Source organism: Maniola hyperantus, unplaced genomic scaffold (genome assembly GCF_902806685.2).
Source record: "Maniola hyperantus unplaced genomic scaffold, iAphHyp1.2, whole genome shotgun sequence".
In the NCBI taxonomy this organism is placed as follows: domain Eukaryota; kingdom Metazoa; phylum Arthropoda; class Insecta; order Lepidoptera; family Nymphalidae; genus Maniola; species Maniola hyperantus.
In genome coordinates this window covers 45169-62233 of record NW_027188981.1, presented here as the reverse complement: position 1 = coordinate 62233, position 17065 = coordinate 45169, and the positions used below count along the sequence as shown (strand labels likewise).

The window sequence follows — 17065 nt, the reverse complement described above, 5'->3', positions numbered from 1 at the left end:
GCATCATATTATTGCTGAGGGTTCTAATCCCTTCCATAAAAGTACATCAATCTTGCATATGTTAGTTAAGAAGATTTTCCCGGTAGTTGCATTTGCCTCACTGGTCTAAATGGCAAAATTGTGCATCATATTATTGGTGAGGGTTCTAATCCCTTCCATAAAAGTAAATCAATGGGTTACAGCTGTTAATGAAATGTAAATCAAAAATATTTGTTCATAAAATAAAAATAAAAATAGAACATTATTGGTTCCATCCAAAGTGCGAAAATATCTTCGTAAAAAGCATGCTGTGAATGTGAATGAGGTTGTTATTAATTCGTGAAAGTTTGACAAACAGCGGCTCATCAAAATATCAATGGTTCTGAAAATGATTTTAACATTGAAATATTAATTGGTTCTATCCCATGTCGCTGAGTGCTATGAAAATACTGGGGTGTCCCAGAAGTAAAGAGACAAGTCAATGAAATTTTTTTTGTAATGAAAAATTATATGTTAACTGTTGTGTGTCATTATAAATTATCAATCATCAATCATCAATCAATATACTTATAATAAAACTGTAACAGGTCAAATTCTGTACATTGAAGATATTTTGAAATTTTTTTTTCGAGGGCACTCTATAATCGATACTGAACCCAAAACTGTAATTTTTTTCATTTTTGTCTGTCTGTCTGTCTATCTGTCTGTCTGTCTGTCTGTCTGTCTGTCTGTCTGTATCACGGCCGCGCATCACGCTGAAACTACTGAATGGATTCCAATGAAACTTGGTACGATTTGAGGTCATACTATGAGGAAGAATATAGGATACTTTTTATCCCGAAATTCAGCATGGTTCCCGTAGGAGAGGGGATGAAAGTTAAAATGTATACTGAGTTGTAATTCATTAACGCGTAGTCCGATTTCATTCATTCTTTTTTTGTTAGAAAGGGGATATTTTAAAAATTGTTCCGTAAATATTTCAAGGTCATGGGCTTTTAACCGACTGTCAAAAAGGAGGTGGTTGAGGGGATGTAGAAAAAAGTTTCTACATCGATTTTTTCGAGATTTCTGAACCGATTTGCAAAATTTTTTTTTAATCAACAAAAAAAGTTTTCGTGGTGGTCACATAAAAATTCTGGATTCAACTCCTTAATTCAGATGCTGCAGGGTTACTGCCCGCCTGAGTTATCAAGATTCAGGAAGTGTTCATAGTGAATTCATATTGTAGGTACCAAGCAACGACTTTATTCTCAGACTTCAAGTCTCAACTCTTAAACCCTGATGATGTAGGGTACAGCACTCCTAAACTATAATGTTTCAGGAACTGCGGATGATGCAAAATTATTTTAGGTACCAAGCATAGGCTACATCATTGAACTTCGGATCCTAACTCCTCAATCCTGATGCTGCAAAATACTGAAGTATAAATCGAATATTGAAGTATAAGTGAATAAATCGTGGGGATTTTAGAATTTCTGATAGTGAATTGATATTTAAAAAAAAAAAAAATTTGAATCGACTGTTAGGCGGAACGAAGTTCGCTGGGTCAGCTAGTAATATATATAATTCAAAGTCCTGACTGACTGACTGACATATATATCAACGCACAGCCTAAGCCGCTGGTCATAAAGACATGATATTTGGAGGATCTATTCTTTCTAAAGAGTACATATCCACTAAGAAAGGATTTTTCGAAATTCTACCCCTAAGTGGGTTAAATGGGGGATGGAAGTTAGTATGAAAGTCCGTCATTTTTCAAGTAATTTGCATGAAAATTGGTATTTGGGTTCTCGGTCACAAATGAAGAAGTACGTGTTTCAGGATTTTTGGAAAATTCGCCCATAAGGGTGGTAAAATAGGGGATGAAAGTTTGTATGGTAAAGTTTTAATTATTGATATTATTAACTTGAAAGTTGGTTTTTTCTTGAGGTTAGGTGTCAGCTAAGAAACGACTGAGAAAATGTCCACCTAAAGGGATGAAATGGGGGTTGGAAGGTTATTATATGTGATATTCGGTGCTGTTCAGGGTGCGTGTCCTGATGTTATACCTAATGTTTGTTTCTAAAAAAAAATGGCATTTGTTTCCTGTAGGCCACGCGGGCGAAGCCGCGAGCAGAAGCTAGTGCATAATAATAATAAAAATACAATCTATATCAAAATTGCTCCTGCGATGCCTTTATAGCCGATTTTTCTCAAATTAATGCTTGCACGTCTCATGACTTCTTTTCCAGATGTTGTTGCCACCCTTTGGCCAATCTAGCCCATCTTTGTTTGAAAGATGTCCTGTATTCCTTTTTACACAGAGCCCAAAAGATTTCGATAACTCGAGCTTGAGGAACATTTGGAGCATTGTTTTGTTTAGATATGAATTCGACGAAATATTGAGTGACTTCAGACTCGTAATGACACGAAGCCATATCCGGCCAGAATACAACGTCTTCCCTCTGATAATTCTTGTCTATAAACGGTATTAATCGCTTCATAATACACTCTCGAAGTTGAACTTGTGCGTTCATAGACCGTGTACAGATAAATGATTCGGAAACATTGCCGTTTTCGTCTATAGCTTGCCAAACTAGATTCTTCTTAAAAAATTTAGCCTTTGTTTCAACTTTTTCGCTGTAATCCACCTCACTACGACTGGTAGCGTGGAAATATTGCTTCCCAGCAATATCAGAGGGGTTAACCAGTACATAAGTTTCGTCATCAATTATGAGAGTTTTTTTCAAAGTTTTTTGGTAAACTCGACGGCAACCTCGCTTAGCACGCATTTCTTGGTCTTTCACGTACTCTGGAGCGGACGATTTCACAAAAGCTTTCATGCCCAGATCTTGAACTGTAGCTCTGGATATGCGTGACTTAGATATTTTCAATTTGTCCGCCGCAGTCCTCACAGATGCATATGGCAAGCTGATGGAGAGACTCCTTCTCAACAGGATCGAACAACTACTGCCAGACCACGGCAGCCTCTCCGATCATCAATATGGCTTTAGACAGGGTCGGTCGACGCTGATGGCTGTAAGGAGAGTTACAGAAACCGCCATGAAAGCAAGGCACAAAGAAAACCAGAAAGCTATGTGCCCTGATCTGCCTTGACGTGAGAAACGCTTTCAACTCAGCTTCGTGGAGGGAGATTCTTTTAGAAATACGGAAGAGAGGTTTCCCAGGTTACATTCAAAACCTGCTTAGTAGCTACCTGGAGAACCGATTTATAGTAGTGAAAGAAAGTAAGGGTTTGGAGGAGAGGATTCAAGTTAGTAGTGGAGTTCCACAAGGATCCATACTTGGCCCAACTCTGTGGAATATTCTATATGATGGCGTTTTTAAGCTAAAGCAGGAAGAAGGTACAGAACTGGTAGGGTTTGCCGATGATTTGGCTCTTGTAGTCGTAGCCAAAACTGAAGCTACCCTCATGACACGGGCAAACACAGCACTTGACCGAATAAACACCTGGATGCAAGAAAGGCAGTTCGCCCTAGCGCCAGAAAAAACGGAAGCAATAGTGTTCAGTGGAAGGCGAAGGCTAGATCCTATTAATTTTTGGATTCAAGGTGCTAGAGTGACACCAAAAGAGCACGTTAAATATTTGGGAATATGGCTTGACAAGAGTCTTAAATACAAAAAACATATAGAAGAGGTAGCCAATAAAGCCCAGAAGCTGACAGAGGCACTATACAGACTTATGCCTACAAAAGGAGGGCAATCCCCCCGCGCGCGCGGATGTGTAAACATCTAATCCACGACGCTCTGTTTTGAAAATAATAAACGAGGGAAAAACGGGTGATATCAAGAGAAAATTACGAGTAAAGTGCATATAAATGTGATTACAACGAATTATCAAACCAAATAAGTGTAAATAGTGTAAACAATATCTGAAATAAAACAATTAAATCTACAGTGAATTAGTGACACATTATCTAGTAGTTAAACCGCTGTGTGCCAAGGTCGGCCGTTGACCGCAGGTCATTGAACCCGACGTATCGACAGCTGTCCTCCTCGCACGTCAGTGGAAGAGCCGCTGCATCCCTGTCGGCGCATATCGACGAGACAAGTAGCCGTTGCAATCGGTCAGCGACGCGTGAGTCACCTATTAACCGCCAAACTACGAGTGCACGCAATTATGAACTGTGTGGCCTGTGACAACAAGGTCGCTGCAAGCGAACTACTGCACTGTACATCTTGTCGGGGCGCCTTCCATTATGAGTGCCTTAATATGACAAAATCACATTTTGAGGTGCATTCTGATGACCTAAGGCGCTCTTGGAGATGTATGCAATGCCAGCAAATAACACGCCGCTCGAGGAACGATAACACTCCCGTGCGCTGCAACCCCGGACACGACACGATAACGACAATAAACGACACTGACATGTCCATAGACGATCACTTCGCCGAGGATCGCAGCATCCTCGGAGACACAATCACAGTAGAAACCCCTACCCAGAAAACCCCTACGCCACCGCTCCTAAATTCAAACTGTACATTGGAACAAATAAGTCAGTTACTAGACACAAAACTAGAAAAAAATAAGAGATCCATCCTCAGCGAATTAAAAACGACGATTCAGTGCGAAATAAACTCAGCAATTAATAAATTTAAACTAGAACTCACAGAGAAGACAAATACGTTAATCAGTGAACAGACAAATATTAAAAAAGATCTGAGAGAACTAAGTGAAAAAATGAAGACTATGGAATCGGAGTGTCATAAATTAAAACAGGAAATAAATATGATCTCGGAACAGTTTGCACCTGGACCTAAACCTCAGAGTAACGCGGATTATTGCAAGAAAATTGTGCTGTATGGTTTAAACGAGTATCATCGCGAAACAGAGGCTGAACTAAATGATAGGTTAGTCCACCTATTTGGCGACATACTAAACATTAACATCCAAGGTTATATCGAAGACATGAATCGCCTCGGGAAAGGAGGCTCTCGGCGCCCAATAGTCATAGAACTGATAAGCAAACGTATGACTAAGTACATCTTACAGAACAGCCGATACTTTCGAAATACAGGACTTGCCGTTACAGCATTCCTAACCGGGAAAGCACTACAGGAGAGGAAAATGATGAGAGATGAATACCTAAACGCCCGGAAAGGCGGCAAACACGTATCTCTACGTGGCAGCAAACTGTCCATTGCTGGAAAAGAAACGAGCAGAGCTAGTGCATCCCATCAAATGAATGAGTCACAGCAGCTACAGTGTGACAACACTAACATGGACTTTCGTAGCCAGCCCGGTCATAAACCACATACCATCTCGGAGACATTTCGGAAGTAATAGTGAAGATGCTACTAAAGATAGTAATTTTAACATACTTATGCAGAACGCGCAGAGCTTAAAAAACAAATCACATATATTATCAAGCTTCCTCGAGGAACAAAATATAGACTTTGCTTGCATCTCAGAAACATGGATCTCTGAATCCCAAAAAGATCTAATTACAATAGACGGCTACAACTCTGCGGCGTCGTTTCATCGTAAGAAACGACAAGGAGGTGGTGTAGCAATACTAATTAAAAATGGGATAGAGTTTAGAGAAAGACAAGACATAACGGACTTATCGACTGAATACATTATTGAATGTTGCGCGGTAGAGCTACCTTCGCATAATCTATTACTCATAAATTTGTATCGTGCTGATCGTGAGATTGAGGTCTTCTTCACTTTCATAGAAACTCTACTTAAGAAAGTTTACGCTAAAATACCAAACAAAAAAGTTATAATAGCGGGAGATTTTAATATTGATGCACTTCCAATGCCTAAAATAAAAGATTATCGTAAACTCTCCAATCTGATGCTCGAACTAAACCTTAAACAAATAATTGATAAACCAACCCGGGTGACAGAAACGACTTCCTCGTGTATAGACTTAATTTTCACCAATGATAATGAGCTTACTTTTGTGGTTGAGGATCATGGTATCTCAGACCATAAAAGTATCATCTGCATATATAAGTTCCGCGGAAAAACAAATACAAATTCCACCCAGTACGTAACTAAACGTATTTTTAATGCCAAATCAATGACTAACTTTAAAACAAGACTGGAAACTATAAACTGGAACAAAATAATATCACTAAACTACAATGCAAACGAAAACTATAATAACTTTATAGAGCAATTAACCCAAAACCTTGACATATGTATTCCTAAACGCAGACTTAAGATTAAAGCCAGTACCAAAACCTTTCTAACCACCGGGCTAAAAAACTCATGCCGTCACAAACGCATACTTAAGATACTAACGAATGAGTCTAACAACAGTATTTTAAAAAGACACCATAAAATCTACAGTAAGTTACTTAAAAAATGCATTAAACTATCTAGGAAATTTAATAATGTAAAAAAGATGCGAAGCTCTAAAAACACAACTAAAACCATGTGGCACATAATAAAGGACGTAACGAATAAAAACAAACAGACAGACACTAAAAACATAATGCTTTCGACACAATCGGGCTTAATTAAAGAACCACAAGCAGTTGCAAATCTATTTAATGAATACTTCACATCAGTTGGCAAGTCATCCTATGATGACGGGACAGCTTCCAAAAGCTACAATACCTATATGTATAATAATGAACCGCGATCCCTTAACTCCTTGTTTCTAGAGCCGGCTACAGAGCAAGAAATATACAAAATCATTCGTAGATTAGAAAACAAACGCAGCTTCGGCGCAGATGAAATCCCACCGACATTAATAAAAACGTGTATAAATGAATTAACCCCTCCCCTGACATTTCTTATTAATCAATCCTTTGACGAGGCCTACTGTCCTGATAAACTAAAGATAGCTAAAATACGACCTATCCTTAAGAAAGGCGGGAAGCCAAAAGAACCGAGTAGCTATCGACCCATCGCCTTATTGCCCGCGCTATCAAAGATCTTCGAAAAAAACCATAACAAACCGTATATACAGATTTCTGGAAAAATACAACATCTTGAAAGAAAACCAATACGGTTTTAGGGAAAATCGTTCGACAACGCTGGCTGTCTTTGAATATATACAAGCAATCCTGAACTGTCTAGAACAAAAAAAGTACGGTGTCGGGCTGCTACTAGATATGACTAAAGCATATGACAAAGTTTCACACAAACTACTATTAAAAAAAATATACGACTCAGGTATACGAGGAAACGCTCACCGATGGCTAGAAACCTACCTGAAGGATAGACAACAATTTGTACAAGTGCAATATCGCGATGAACGGACAAACGGAATAAGCGACTTTCAATCGGACGTACGCGTTACGAACTGGTCTATACCACAAGGAAGTGTCCTCGGATGTACCCTTTTTTTGGTATACATAAACGACCTACCTAACATTATAAGCCCACACTCGCGATGCATTATGTTTGCGGATGACGTATCGGTCCTGTCTATGTGCACGAATGTGACAGAATGTGAAAACATCATCTCGGAAAACCTAGCAAACATTCAAAACCATTTATCACACAATAATCTAGAAATAAATCTAAATAAAACTAAACTCATACAATTTAAGCCGCACCAAAAACATCCACTAAATCTAAAACCACTCGCGAATAATATAAAAATTAAAGAAGTTAGTAACTTTACTCTTCTCGGTCTAACGATCGATACTCACCTGGACTGGAAGAGCCATGTTCACAACCTAAGCGTTAAGCTTTCGCGATTTGTATATGCTCTCAGCATACTGAAAGCAAATACAAATTACGAAACTGCTCTTTCCGCGTACTATGCATACGCATATTCTTGGATCCGATATGGGATAATCCTCTGGGGGGAGAGTACCAACGCACAGGATATCTTCATCCTGCAGAAAAAATGTATCCGTATCCTAGTCAACATAAAACCACGCGAAAGCTGTAGACCGCACTTCCTAAACAAAAAAATTCTAACCGTACCCTCAATATATATAATGGAGACGGCTATGTTTGTCAGAAAGCATAACAGTTTATACAAAACTACCGAAACACGGAAGAAGCACACGTTTGCAAAATAAACTAGTATACCCCACCTATAAATTACAAATCTCTAGTCGCGGCCCGTTATACAGAACAACTCACATATATAACAAAATTCCTAAATATATTACAGACGAAAATAACGATAGGACCTTTAAGCGTAAACTCAAACAATGGCTCATACAGAATAGTTTCTATGAGATAGACGAATTACTGCAAAACTAACCATACCTACCTATTTAATACATGACCTCAATTGCACGACCGACACTATATTTGCATATCCTATTTGTATGTTTAGACTTTAGACCAAAGAATTTTTAAATACCTACTAATACTTATGTAAGTTATAAGAATTATTACTTCTAAATCCATGCTTCAGACTATGTTGTACTTACTATAACCTGTTAATTTAAGTTTAATATGACATTCTTACTGATAATCGAAACTATTTTATATTAACATACTTGTACCTACTTAATATTACTAAATTATTAACAAAGAAGAAACTAATTGACATTATAACAAACTTAATTAATTAGTGCGATCAATAAATAAAAATAATTTCGATTCAAAATGAATGCCCTATATAATTACATGATAAAATCTATTATAAAATAATGTAACACGTAGTTTGCATGTAATTGTATAATAATTATATATTTAGCATGTATGTATTGTTAATGTACCTAACTTTGCAATGCCCTAACGGGGCTTCATGTAACCATGAAAGCAAATGAATAAATAAATCATAAATAAATTTTGTATGAGAAATTCCACTTAGCTATATCAGCTCGGTACAGATGTCTATGCTGTGATCGGCGCACGATTTTCCGCGTTTTCCGCGCGAAAATTGTCGGAAAAGTGGTCAGGCGCACGGTCCTCACGCGCGGGCACCGTCCGAGTCGGAAAAGAGCGGAAAACTACGAAAATTTGGGGTATAAATTTTGCCGAAAAATTTTGTAAGTGAAAATTTTTTGAAAATTTTAATTTTGGATTTTCTTTCGCAGGACGCTGGGGCCGGTGGAAAGCAACGCCCTGAGAGATTTTCACGTGAAAATTCGAAGAACCGGGACAACGACGCAGGATTTATGCAGTTTCTTTAAGCAAATCTATGAATTTTGTATGAGAAATTCCACTTAGCTATATCAGCTCGGTACAGATGTCTATGCTGTGATCGGCGCACGATTTTCCGCGTTTTCCGCGCGAAAATTGTCGGAAAAGCGGTCAGGCGCACGGTCCTCACGCGCGGGCACCGTCCGAGTCGGAAAAGAGCGGAAAACTACGAAAATTTGGGGTATAAATTTTGCCGAAAAATTTTGTAAGTGAAAATTTTTTGAAAATTTTAATTTTGGATTTTCTTTCGCAGGACGCTGGGGCCGGTGGAAAGCAACGCCCTGAGAGATTTTCACGTGAAAATTCGAAGAACCGGGACAACGACGCAGGATTTATGCAGTTTCTTTAAGCAAATCTATGAATTTTGTATGAGAAATTCCACTTAGCTATATCAGCTCGGTACAGATGTCTATGCTGTGATCGGCGCACGATTTTCCGCGTTTTCCGCGCGAAAATTGTCGGAAAAGCGGTCAGGCGCACGGTCCTCACGCGCGGGCACCGTCCGAGTCGGAAAAGAGCGGAAAACTACGAAAATTTGGGGTATAAATTTTGCCGAAAAATTTTGTAAGTGAAAATTTTTTGAAAATTTTAATTTTGGATTTTCTTTCGCAGGACGCTGGGGCCGGTGGAAAGCAACGCCCTGAGAGATTTTCACGTGAAAATTCGAAGAACCGGGACAACGACGCAGGATTTATGCAGTTTCTTTAAGCAAATCTATGAATTTTGTATGAGAAATTCCACTTAGCTATATCAGCTCGGTACAGATGTCTATGCTGTGATCGGCGCACGATTTTCCGCGTTTTCCGCGCGAAAATTGTCGGAAAAGCGGTCAGGCGCACGGTCCTCACGCGCGGGCACCGTCCGAGTCGGAAAAGAGCGGAAAACTACGAAAATTTGGGGTATAAATTTTGCCGAAAAATTTTGTAAGTGAAAATTTTTTGAAAATTTTAATTTTGGATTTTCTTTCGCAGGACGCTGGGGCCGGTGGAAAGCAACGCCCTGAGAGATTTTCACGTGAAAATTCGAAGAACCGGGACAACGACGCAGGATTTATGCAGTTTCTTTAAGCAAATCTATGAATTTTGTATGAGAAATTCCACTTAGCTATATCAGCTCGGTACAGATGTCTATGCTGTGATCGGCGCACGATTTTCCGCGTTTTCCGCGCGAAAATTGTCGGAAAAGCGGTCAGGCGCACGGTCCTCACGCGCGGGCACCGTCCGAGTCGGAAAAGAGCGGAAAACTACGAAAATTTGGGGTATAAATTTTGCCGAAAAATTTTGTAAGTGAAAATTTTTTGAAAATTTTAATTTTGGATTTTCTTTCGCAGGACGCTGGGGCCGGTGGAAAGCAACGCCCTGAGAGATTTTCACGTGAAAATTCGAAGAACCGGGACAACGACGCAGGATTTATGCAGTTTCTTTAAGCAAATCTATGAATTTTGTATGAGAAATTCCACTTAGCTATATCAGCTCGGTACAGATGTCTATGCTGTGATCGGCGCACGATTTTCCGCGTTTTCCGCGCGAAAATTGTCGGAAAAGCGGTCAGGCGCACGGTCCTCACGCGCGGGCACCGTCCGAGTCGGAAAAGAGCGGAAAACTACGAAAATTTGGGGTATAAATTTTGCCGAAAAATTTTGTAAGTGAAAATTTTTTGAAAATTTTAATTTTGGATTTTCTTTCGCAGGACGCTGGGGCCGGTGGAAAGCAACGCCCTGAGAGATTTTCACGTGAAAATTCGAAGAACCGGGACAACGACGCAGGATTTATGCAGTTTCTTTAAGCAAATCTATGAATTTTGTATGAGAAATTCCACTTAGCTATATCAGCTCGGTACAGATGTCTATGCTGTGATCGGCGCACGATTTTCCGCGTTTTCCGCGCGAAAATTGTCGGAAAAGCGGTCAGGCGCACGGTCCTCACGCGCGGGCACCGTCCGAGTCGGAAAAGAGCGGAAAACTACGAAAATTTGTGGTATAAATTTTGCCGAAAAATTTTGTAAGTGAAAATTTTTTGAAAATTTTAATTTTGGATTTTCTTTCGCAGGACGCTGGGGCCGGTGGAAAGCAACGCCCTGAGAGATTTTCACGTGAAAATTCGAAGAACCGGGACAACGACGCAGGATTTATGCAGTTTCTTTAAGCAAATCTATGAATTTTGTATGAGAAATTCCACTTAGCTATATCAGCTCGGTACAGATGTCTATGCTGTGATCGGCGCACGATTTTCCGCGTTTTCCGCGCGAAAATTGTCGGAAAAGCGGTCAGGCGCACGGTCCTCACGCGCGGGCACCGTCCGAGTCGGAAAAGACCGGAAAACTACGAAAATTTGGGGTATAAATTTTGCCGAAAAATTTTGTAAGTGAAAATTTTTTGAAAATTTTAATTTTGGATTTTCTTTCGCAGGACGCTGGGGCCGGTGGAAAGCAACGCCCTGAGAGATTTTCACGTGAAAATTCGAAGAACCGGGACAACGACGCAGGATTTATGCAGTTTCTTTAAGCAAATCTATGAATTTTGTATGAGAAATTCCACTTAGCTATATCAGCTCGGTACAGATGTCTATGCTGTGATCGGCGCACGATTTTCCGCGTTTTCCGCGCGAAAATTGTCGGAAAAGCGGTCAGGCGCACGGTCCTCACGCGCGGGCACCGTCCGAGTCGGAAAAGAGCGGAAAACTACGAAAATTTGGGGTATAAATTTTGCCGAAAAATTTTGTAAGTGAAAATTTTTTGAAAATTTTAATTTTGGATTTTCTTTCGCAGGACGCTGGGGCCGGTGGAAAGCAACGCCCTGAGAGATTTTCACGTGAAAATTCGAAGAACCGGGACAACGACGCAGGATTTATGCAGTTTCTTTAAGCAAATCTATGAATTTTGTATGAGAAATTCCACTTAGCTATATCAGCTCGGTACAGATGTCTATGCTGTGATCGGCGCACGATTTTCCGCGTTTTCCGCGCGAAAATTGTCGGAAAAGCGGTCAGGCGCACGGTCCTCACGCGCGGGCACCGTCCGAGTCGGAAAAGAGCGGAAAACTACGAAAATTTGGGGTATAAATTTTGCCGAAAAATTTTGTAAGTGAAAATTTTTTGAAAATTTTAATTTTGGATTTTCTTTCGCAGGACGCTGGGGCCGGTGGAAAGCAACGCCCTGAGAGATTTTCACGTGAAAATTCGAAGAACCGGGACAACGACGCAGGATTTATGCAGTTTCTTTAAGCAAATCTATGAATTTTGTATGAGAAATTCCACTTAGCTATATCAGCTCGGTACAGATGTCTATGCTGTGATCGGCGCACGATTTTCCGCGTTTTCCGCGCGAAAATTGTCGGAAAAGCGGTCAGGCGCACGGTCCTCACGCGCGGGCACCGTCCGAGTCGGAAAAGAGCGGAAAACTACGAAAATTTGGGGTATAAATTTTGCCGAAAAATTTTGTAAGTGAAAATTTTTTGAAAATTTTAATTTTGGATTTTCTTTCGCAGGACGCTGGGGCCGGTGGAAAGCAACGCCCTGAGAGATTTTCACGTGAAAATTCGAAGAACCGGGACAACGACGCAGGATTTATGCAGTTTCTTTAAGCAAATCTATGAATTTTGTATGAGAAATTCCACTTAGCTATATCAGCTCGGTACAGATGTCTATGCTGTGATCGGCGCACGATTTTCCGCGTTTTCCGCGCGAAAATTGTCGGAAAAGCGGTCAGGCGCACGGTCCTCACGCGCGGGCACCGTCCGAGTCGGAAAAGAGCGGAAAACTACGATAATTTGGGGTATAAATTTTGCCGAAAAATTTTGTAAGTGAAAATTTTTTGAAAATTTTAATTTTGGATTTTCTTTCGCAGGACGCTGGGGCCGGTGGAAAGCAACGCCCTGAGAGATTTTCACGTGAAAATTCGAAGAACCGGGACAACGACGCAGGATTTATGCAGTTTCTTTAAGCAAATCTATGAATTTTGTATGAGAAATTCCACTTAGCTATATCAGCTCGGTACAGATGTCTATGCTGTGATCGGCGCACGATTTTCCGCGTTTTCCGCGCGAAAATTGTCGGAAAAGCGGTCAGGCGCACGGTCCTCACGCGCGGGCACCGTCCGAGTCGGAAAAGAGCGGAAAACTACGAAAATTTGGGGTATAAATTTTGCCGAAAAATTTTGTAAGTGAAAATTTTTTGAAAATTTTAATTTTGGATTTTCTTTCGCAGGACGCTGGGGCCGGTGGAAAGCAACGCCCTGAGAGATTTTCACGTGAAAATTCGAAGAACCGGGACAACGACGCAGGATTTATGCAGTTTCTTTAAGCAAATCTATGAATTTTGTATGAGAAATTCCACTTAGCTATATCAGCTCGGTACAGATGTCTATGCTGTGATCGGCGCACGATTTTCCGCGTTTTCCGCGCGAAAATTGTCGGAAAAGCGGTCAGGCGCACGGTCCTCACGCGCGGGCACCGTCCGAGTCGGAAAAGAGCGGAAAACTACGAAAATTTGGGGTATAAATTTTGCCGAAAAATTTTGTAAGTGAAAATTTTTTGAAAATTTTAATTTTGGATTTTCTTTCGCAGGACGCTGGGGCCGGTGGAAAGCAACGCCCTGAGAGATTTTCACGTGAAAATTCGAAGAACCGGGACAACGACGCAGGATTTATGCAGTTTCTTTAAGCAAATCTATGAATTTTGTATGAGAAATTCCACTTAGCTATATCAGCTCGGTACAGATGTCTATGCTGTGATCGGCGCACGATTTTCCGCGTTTTCCGCGCGAAAATTGTCGGAAAAGCGGTCAGGCGCACGGTCCTCACGCGCGGGCACCGTCCGAGTCGGAAAAGAGCGGAAAACTACGAAAATTTGGGGTATAAATTTTGCCGAAAAATTTTGTAAGTGAAAATTTTTTGAAAATTTTAATTTTGGATTTTCTTTCGCAGGACGCTGGGGCCGGTGGAAAGCAACGCCCTGAGAGATTTTCACGTGAAAATTCGAAGAACCGGGACAACGACGCAGGATTTATGCAGTTTCTTTAAGCAAATCTATGAATTTTGTATGAGAAATTCCACTTAGCTATATCAGCTCGGTACAGATGTCTATGCTGTGATCGGCGCACGATTTTCCGCGTTTTCCGCGCGAAAATTGTCGGAAAAGCGGTCAGGCGCACGGTCCTCACGCGCGGGCACCGTCCGAGTCGGAAAAGAGCGGAAAACTACGAAAATTTGGGGTATAAATTTTGCCGAAAAATTTTGTAAGTGAAAATTTTTTGAAAATTTTAATTTTGGATTTTCTTTCGCAGGACGCTGGGGCCGGTGGAAAGCAACGCCCTGAGAGATTTTCACGTGAAAATTCGAAGAACCGGGACAACGACGCAGGATTTATGCAGTTTCTTTAAGCAAATCTATGAATTTTGTATGAGAAATTCCACTTAGCTATATCAGCTCGGTACAGATGTCTATGCTGTGATCGGCGCACGATTTTCCGCGTTTTCCGCGCGAAAATTGTCGGAAAAGCGGTCAGGCGCACGGTCCTCACGCGCGGGCACCGTCCGAGTCGGAAAAGAGCGGAAAACTACGAAAATTTGGGGTATAAATTTCGCCTAGAGCGAGCAAGAGGAGGGTGTTGGCATCAGTGGCCCACTCCATTATTCTTTACGGGGCACCAATATTCAGTGAAGCTATGAAGGTGGAACTGTATAGAAAGAAATTAGAAGGAGTCCAAAGGCGACTTGCTATAGGTATTTGTGGAGCATATCGAACAGTTTCCACTGAAGCCGTGCTAGTGATAGCCGGGCTTGTGCCTATTGCAAAACTGGTAAAAGAACGTGCTAAGCTGTTCGATAGCAAGGAGAAAACACTTTTAGAAGTGCGAGAAGATACCTTGAAGGAGTGGGTAAAGGAATGGTCGGGAGCAGGCAAAGGGACCTGGACCAGAACACTCATTACCGACTTGAAAAAATGGCACACGAGGAAGCATGGGGAAGTAGACCGCTGGCTGACACAAGCACTCAGCGGCCACGGGGTGTTCAACACCTACCTCTTCGCAATAGGGAAAGCGCCTACTGAAAATTGCTACTTTTGCGGAGAGGAAGACACCCCGAGACACGCGATTTTTGAGTGTCCCGCGTGCGCGGATCTTAGAGAAGCAGCACAGGGAGCAAGCGACAGTGTCAACGCCCAAAATCTGGTAGCCCGTATGGTGTCAAGCGAAAATGAGTGGCACAGATACGGTCAGATGCTGAGAGCCATAATGTTGAGAAGGGAGGATAGAGAAAAACAAGAAAAAAAGGAGAGAGAGCAACCAGAGGGTCAGCACGAAGTAATGTTACACGGTTCCGTGCTGATCTCGCAGAGGGGGAAGTCTTTTTAGTCCGTGCGAGTCGGACACACCCTGTCGATAGACAGAAGTCCATTAGGGATTTTTCCTCCTCCTAGAGAAAAAAAAAAAAAAAAAAAAAAAAAGTCCTCACAGATGTTGAAAGTGCTTCTTTAAAAACCTTTTTTACCTTATCTATGTTTCGATCAGTAGGGCGATTGTCTAAAACCTGCATCAATCATTATTACAATCTCAATTGTTCTGATTGGCTGAATTTGTGCGATTCTTGTTGCAACAATGCATTGTGGCCAATAGTGAGCGAGCATTAACCAATCAGAGATGATTGCGATCGTGACATTGTAGCTGTCAAACAACCGCGGTAGGGCCACAGTTGCTATAGTACGTTGCCTTCCCGGAATATTCTTAAAATCAGTCTCTCCTGAGTCTTCATGTTTGATTATCCTGTAGATACTTGTTCTTATAGCCCCTTCTTGAGAAAAATGACGAACTGCCTCGGATTTCCCATTATTCAGATTGTACGCGCCAAACCAACACCTACTACCTTCTCCCTCACGCTCCTTATAAATACACATTTCCTATCGCATTACATTCCTAATTACTTCCTTTCACTTCGCATCTACAAGCAAAAGAATCGCACACGCAGTTAGTTGCAATCTGAACTCATACGCGCCGGGCGTCTACTGATCCATCTATATGTATATGTATTGTCTGTGTTTTTACAATGCGTGCTACCTATTATGTGTAATTTTCTCTTGTATGTTAATAATAAAAAAAAAATATATATATACATACGTATATTATGTGTATTTACTTTATTTTATTAGTACACCCCTTCCGCTTTCTTTAATTTTTATATCCTCTACCCTAAGGTTGCCTGGAAGAGATCGCTATTTTAGCGATAAGGCCGCCTATTGTACATGCTGTATTTGTTATATGTCTATTGTTTTTGTTTTGGTGTACAATAAAGCATATTTTACTTTACTTTACTTTACCCTTCTGACACAAAATCACAAAGTCAACCCGCAGTCTCGCTTTGCTCGCTAAACAATAGTATGCACATACGCACAACCGTCTTGCTCGCAACCGCCTGCGTCCGTGCTTTAGACTCTAGAGGGACAGCGTACACACTCAAATGTCTTATAGATAATGCATCGCAACATAATTATGTCACAAGTGATTGTGTTAAACGCTTAAATTTAACTGCTAAGACCATGTCTTATCCTGCGGTTGTAAACGGGTTTGGAGGCAGGTCCAGTAGAATTAAGGGTATAAGTAGTATTACAATATTTTCACGCTTTAATGATAAAACATATTCACTTACGCCGTTGATTGTCGACAAAATCACAGATCACTTACCTACATCGCCAGTTGAAAGGTCGCTGCTCAACTACTTAGAAAGCGTACCACTCGCGGACAATACCTATCACCTTCCAAGTAAGGTTGATATGATTTTAGGCGCGCAAATCGACACCTCCTACGTATAGTATCGTAACCAACAAATTGGCGAAAATGACTTTTACCGATTTTCAAATACTTTATTACATATATTATCGTTTGGCCTAATCAAATTTTTTTTATTTACAATAGAACCTTAGATAATAAGACTGTAAATTATCGTATGTTCATCTTGATCGAAGTAAAATATAGTATGGTGTAGTTCCCATACAATACGCGGGGGTGGGGTCATCGTTGAGCCGCGC

General features: G+C 40.8%; 1 long non-coding RNA gene across 1 annotated transcript; it reads left to right on the top strand.

Moving 5' to 3' along the window:
* The first annotated feature begins 10764 nt into the window (after positions 1-10764).
* LOC138404607 (uncharacterized) lies at positions 10765-11578 on the top strand. Its single transcript, XR_011238494.1, has 3 exons — positions 10765-11025; positions 11098-11384; positions 11457-11578. It is a non-coding gene; the product is annotated as an uncharacterized lncRNA (long non-coding RNA).
* Positions 11579-17065: the final 5487 nt, after the last annotated feature.